Source organism: Tenrec ecaudatus, chromosome 3, assembly GCF_050624435.1.
Source record: "Tenrec ecaudatus isolate mTenEca1 chromosome 3, mTenEca1.hap1, whole genome shotgun sequence".
Classification (NCBI taxonomy): Eukaryota; Metazoa; Chordata; class Mammalia; order Afrosoricida; family Tenrecidae; genus Tenrec; species Tenrec ecaudatus.
This window is the reverse complement of record NC_134532.1, coordinates 47,083,234-47,087,969: the sequence shown is the minus strand read 5'-3', so window position 1 is coordinate 47,087,969 and position 4,736 is coordinate 47,083,234. Positions and strand designations below refer to the sequence as shown.

Genomic DNA, 4,736 nt, shown 5'->3' with positions numbered 1-4,736 from the left:
AAACTTCCTGAGTAGAGTCCAGATATAAAGGTCTACCAGAGGACATGAATTCTTAGCTCGTTCAGAGTCACCATTGCTTCTTCACTACAGTTTCCTTTATTCCATCAGGCAGTGAAATATTTGCTTTAGATTTTTAATGATGGCAGATTTGGCTCTTACACTGTTGGACGTATCCTCTCATGGCTTCATCAAAAGAATGAGTCTGATTGAAATGTGTTCAGTTGGTCAATAAGCCGGAATTCCTATTCCTCATATTTATTTATGTTGATAAAAAGCCCTGCAGAAACATTCCTCACTGGTAATGTCCCTTTGTACAACAGATAAAATTCTTCCTAGGCTTGCAGTTTCTTTACCTTGCCTTACATAATTAACACAATTATTGTGCTATTATTAAAAACACAGCCACTGAAGGTGGTTTATTTTTCTTGAACTTTAAAAAAAAACAAACAAACAATTGTGTCTTTCTTCAGAGGATCCCATTCATAACATGTCCTATGTATTGAGGATGATACGTCATTATCATTGCTTTTTAATAGCATTTGTCCTGTACTTCTTCCAAGAGACCAAAAACAAAAGATACAAACTCTGCCATAGAAATGATTCCGGGAGGGACCGCTGGGCCAGTCGGGCTGCAGGAGCAGATGAGGGTGATGAGGCGGTGCAGAGGCCAGGACGGGCGGCCCCTTCAGGCCCCACTGCTCAGGGCTGGCCCCCAGCTATCCCCGCCGGCTCCCAAGGGCCCGTGCTGGAGCCCGCAGCCTGGGGGTGTGCACCCCACCCTGGGGGCCGCTGTGCTGCTGCTGCTGCTGCTGCTGCTGCTGCTGCTGCTGCTGCTGCTGCTGCTGCTGCTCGGCTTCTACCTTCTTGACCCAGACCTGGACTACGGGCGACTGTGAGGGCCTGCTGTGCTAGACGGAGCCCTGCCGTGGGACCACAACAGCTCGGCCTGTGTCCCACTGCGGTCGCTGCTGCCCAAGTGCGAGCTTTTGCAGGTGGCCATCGTATGTGCAGGCTCTAACTCCAGCCGGAATGTGGTCACCCGGTCAAATCCCTACTCTTCTACAGGAAAAACCCCCTGCACCTCCACTTGGTGACAGACGCGGTGGCCAGGAATATCCTGGAGACACTTACACATGTGGATGGTACCTGCCATCTGAGTTAGATTCTACGTTGATGAGTTCCAGTCCCAGGACTCCTGGATCCCAAACACCCACTACTCTGGCCTCTATGGACTCTTGAAACCAGTGCTGCCCGGTGCCCTGCCCTCTGACCTGGCCCGGGTCATTGTCCTCGACACAGACGTCACCTTCGCTTCTGACATCGCGGAGCTCTGGGCAGTTTTTGCTCACTTTTCTGACAAGCAGATGATTGGTCTTGTGGAGAATCAGAGTGACTGGTACCTGGGCAACCTCTGGAAGAACCACAGGCCCTGGCCCTCCTTGGTCCTGGATTTAACACAGGCGTCATCCTCCTGAGACTAGACCGGCTTTGGCAGGCTGGCTGGGAGCAGATGTGGAAGCAGCTGCGAGAAGAGTGGTTCTCACCCTGTCGGCCACCTCTTTGGCTCACCAGGGCATCTTCAATGCTGTCCTCAAGGATCACCCAGGGCTGATGCTGCTGCTGCCCTGCACCTGGGACGTGCAGCTATCTGACCACACGCTGGCTGAGCACTGCTACTCTGAGGCGTCAGGCCTGAAGGTGATGCTTGGAACTCGCCAAAGAAGTTCTGGGTGAAAAACAAGCATGTGGAATTCTTCCGCAACCTCCACTTGACCTTCCTGGAGTACGACAGGAACCTGCTGCGCAGAGAACTGTTGTGGCTGCCCAAGCCAGCCCCCACCTCAGGCTGCACAGCTGCAGCACGCCCTGGCACAGCTAGATGAGGACGCAGCCTGCTTTGAGTTCCAGCAGCAGCGGCTCACTGCTGCCCGCGCGCACCTCACCTTCCTGCCTTTTGAGCTGTCACCGCCCAGGCGCCACGACATCACCCTGGTGGCCCAGCTCTCCATGGACCGGTTGCAGATGCTGGAAGTCCTGTGCAACTGACCTGGCCGACGCCGAGGCCCAGCAGTTCCTGCGCTTTGTGTAGGGCTCGGTGTGGCGCGACGTGGCCTACCACATGGTGTACCCGGAGGGGCCCCTCTACCCGGTCAACCATCTGCGCAACGTGGCCTTGGCCCAGGCCCTCACGTCCCACATCTTCCATAGACTTCCTGCTGGCCCACTCCCTCAGGGCCTCCCTTGAGCAGCTGGAGCTGGGGGGCCGCCCTTCGAGAGCCTGCACTACCGCCTCCACTTCGCTACTTCCGAGGCCGAGCTGCTGGCCCTGCTGGACGCCAGCGCTCTCTTCACCTTCAGGTGCGACGTGTGGCCCCAGGGTCATGCGCCCACAGACTACGCCCGCTGGAGGGCGGCACAGGCCCCGTACCCAGTGCAGTGGGCAGCAGACTACGAGCCTTACGTGGTGCTGCCACGTGACTGTCCCCGCTACAGTGCTTGCTTTGTGGGCTTTGGCTGGAACAAGGTGGCCCACATGGAGGAGCTGGACGCTCAGGAATATGAGTTCCTGGTCCTGCCGGAAGCGTTTGCCATTCACGTGCCCCACGCGCCCAGCCTGGGCATCTCCCACTTCCGCTCCAACCCCACCTACCGCCACTGCTTGCGGGCCCTGAAGGAGGAATTCCACCAGGACCTGTCCCGCCCCGTTATGGGGCCTTTGCCCTCAAGTACCTCACTGCCCTGAAGCAGCCCCGGGGTGTCTTGTGATCCCCCTTGCCCCCGGGCTAGGCCTGCACTTGCCTGGCTCAGCTGCACAACTGCATGCCAGGAGCTGCCCCTGCCCCTCCCAAGGACATTGCTATTAAGTTATTTAAGGTCTTCATAGGGAGGGCTGGGGCAGGGCCATCTGTGGTGGGGCCTGAGGTCCACCCATGCTGCTACTCCCCCATTGGGGTCCAGTCTCCCCTTGCCCCAGCCGGTTTGGGGCTGGTGCCCCGTCCCAACGACCTATAGCTCTTCTTTATAATGAATGTTTGTAAAAACCCCTCGTATGCCCCTCTCTCTTGGTTTGGGGGTGTGGACTTCTCAGGAAGCCTTGTGCAACTGCAATCACGGGAGGGGCAGCAGTGTGGGGGCCAAAGAGGACGGAGGCCACCCACCCCCTGCCCTCCCCTGCCCCAAACCCAACACCTTGAGGCCAACAGACTTTATTTGGCTTTATTTAGTAAAATGTTAAAATAAATACAAATTGATCAGCTAAAAAAAAACAAAACAGCAATGATTCCAACACAGAGTAACTTTAAAGTTGTGGGTAGAACTGCCCCGGAGGTTTCTTGCACTGTAACTATGTGTGGGCATAGAAACTTCGTCTTTCTCCAGTGAAATAACTGATACTTTCAAAGTACTGACCCAGCAATTAGCTCACTGCTCCATTATCCACGATAGGTTTGTGATAAGAATTGTACGAACCCCCAATAAAATGATTTGAAAAAAACCTGTCTCTTAATTTCCAATGAAAATTCTGGATGTCCTGCTTCTGCAACAGGTCTTTTTGAAGATATTATTATTACTTATTTTAAGAGGGACACCACTAACTTCCTTTTCTATCTCTTCATTCAGGAACATACCACTTAACAGGCTCATTGTTTTTTATCCATCTTTACATACAGCTTGGTGGTACTTTAGAAGACATCACTGAAGACCACATTTTATTTAGTATGTTAATCCGGAGACCACAAATCTGGGATGATTTCCAAGCTCAGCCCCTTCAAATGCCTTGTGAATAACTGCCAGCCTGCCTTTAGGAGAACACAAGTAGGTGATGATCCTGGTAGTTTATACACTGAGCTTGTATTCAGTTAGTTTACCTAGTAAAATGCAGAACCATGAAAGGGAGGTCATCGTGTGCTTCAATATTCTCAATCTCTCTTCAATTCTTATTTGTCTCATTCATATACAATCCTTGTATGAATATCCTGTGTGAAAACTTTGTATGAATTTTGTGTAACCATAAGTTTTCCAGGATATAAGTATCAATAGGTATTTGTTTCAGCATATTTGTTAGTCTGTGTAGACTAGAGAAACAAATTCATAGACACTTATGTGTATTAGAAAAAAGCTTTATATACAAGAGCAATTGAGTATTAAGAAAACATCCCAGCCCAGTCCAGATCATGTCCATAAGCCCAATATTAGCCAAGATGTGCAATACTAGTCCATAAATTCCTTGTTACACTCACACAGCCAAGTAATGATGGATGCAGAAAGATCGCAGGCCAATGTGTGAAACGTCTTGTGAATCCAGTAGCAGAAGCACCTCAGCGCTGGCAGGGGTCTCCACATGGCTCCTACAACTCCTAGGGTTCTGGCTCCCATCAGCCTTTCTCCATGTGGCTTGTCAAAAGCGATGTCTAGCCGGAAGTGGGGAGGGGTAGGTCCCACCGCCAGTGATCTATTTTGTCTCCTTAGCACCTCCAAAGAGGTCATCAAGCTCCTACCTGATTGACAGGCTAACCTCCACCCCTTTCACTCTTAAGTATGTACTTTTTGTTTTTTTAGGGTTAGGTCAGTTCATTCATTTCCAACTCTTAACAACCCTATACGCAAAAGAACAAACCAACGTACAATATTGAGTCATCTTCATTATGGTTCATAACTCTGAGCCCATTATTGAAGCTATTGTCATTCCATCTCCTCATGGGCCTTACTCTATTTGACTGCCCTGTACTTCGCCAAGT

The 4,736-nt window shown here is 51.2% G+C and overlaps 1 pseudogene; it reads left to right on the top strand.

Moving 5' to 3' along the window:
- The first annotated feature begins 650 nt into the window (after window positions 1–650).
- Window positions 651–2,766, top strand: LOC142442260 (xylosyl- and glucuronyltransferase LARGE2 pseudogene; annotated as a pseudogene).
- Window positions 2,767–4,736: the final 1,970 nt, after the last annotated feature.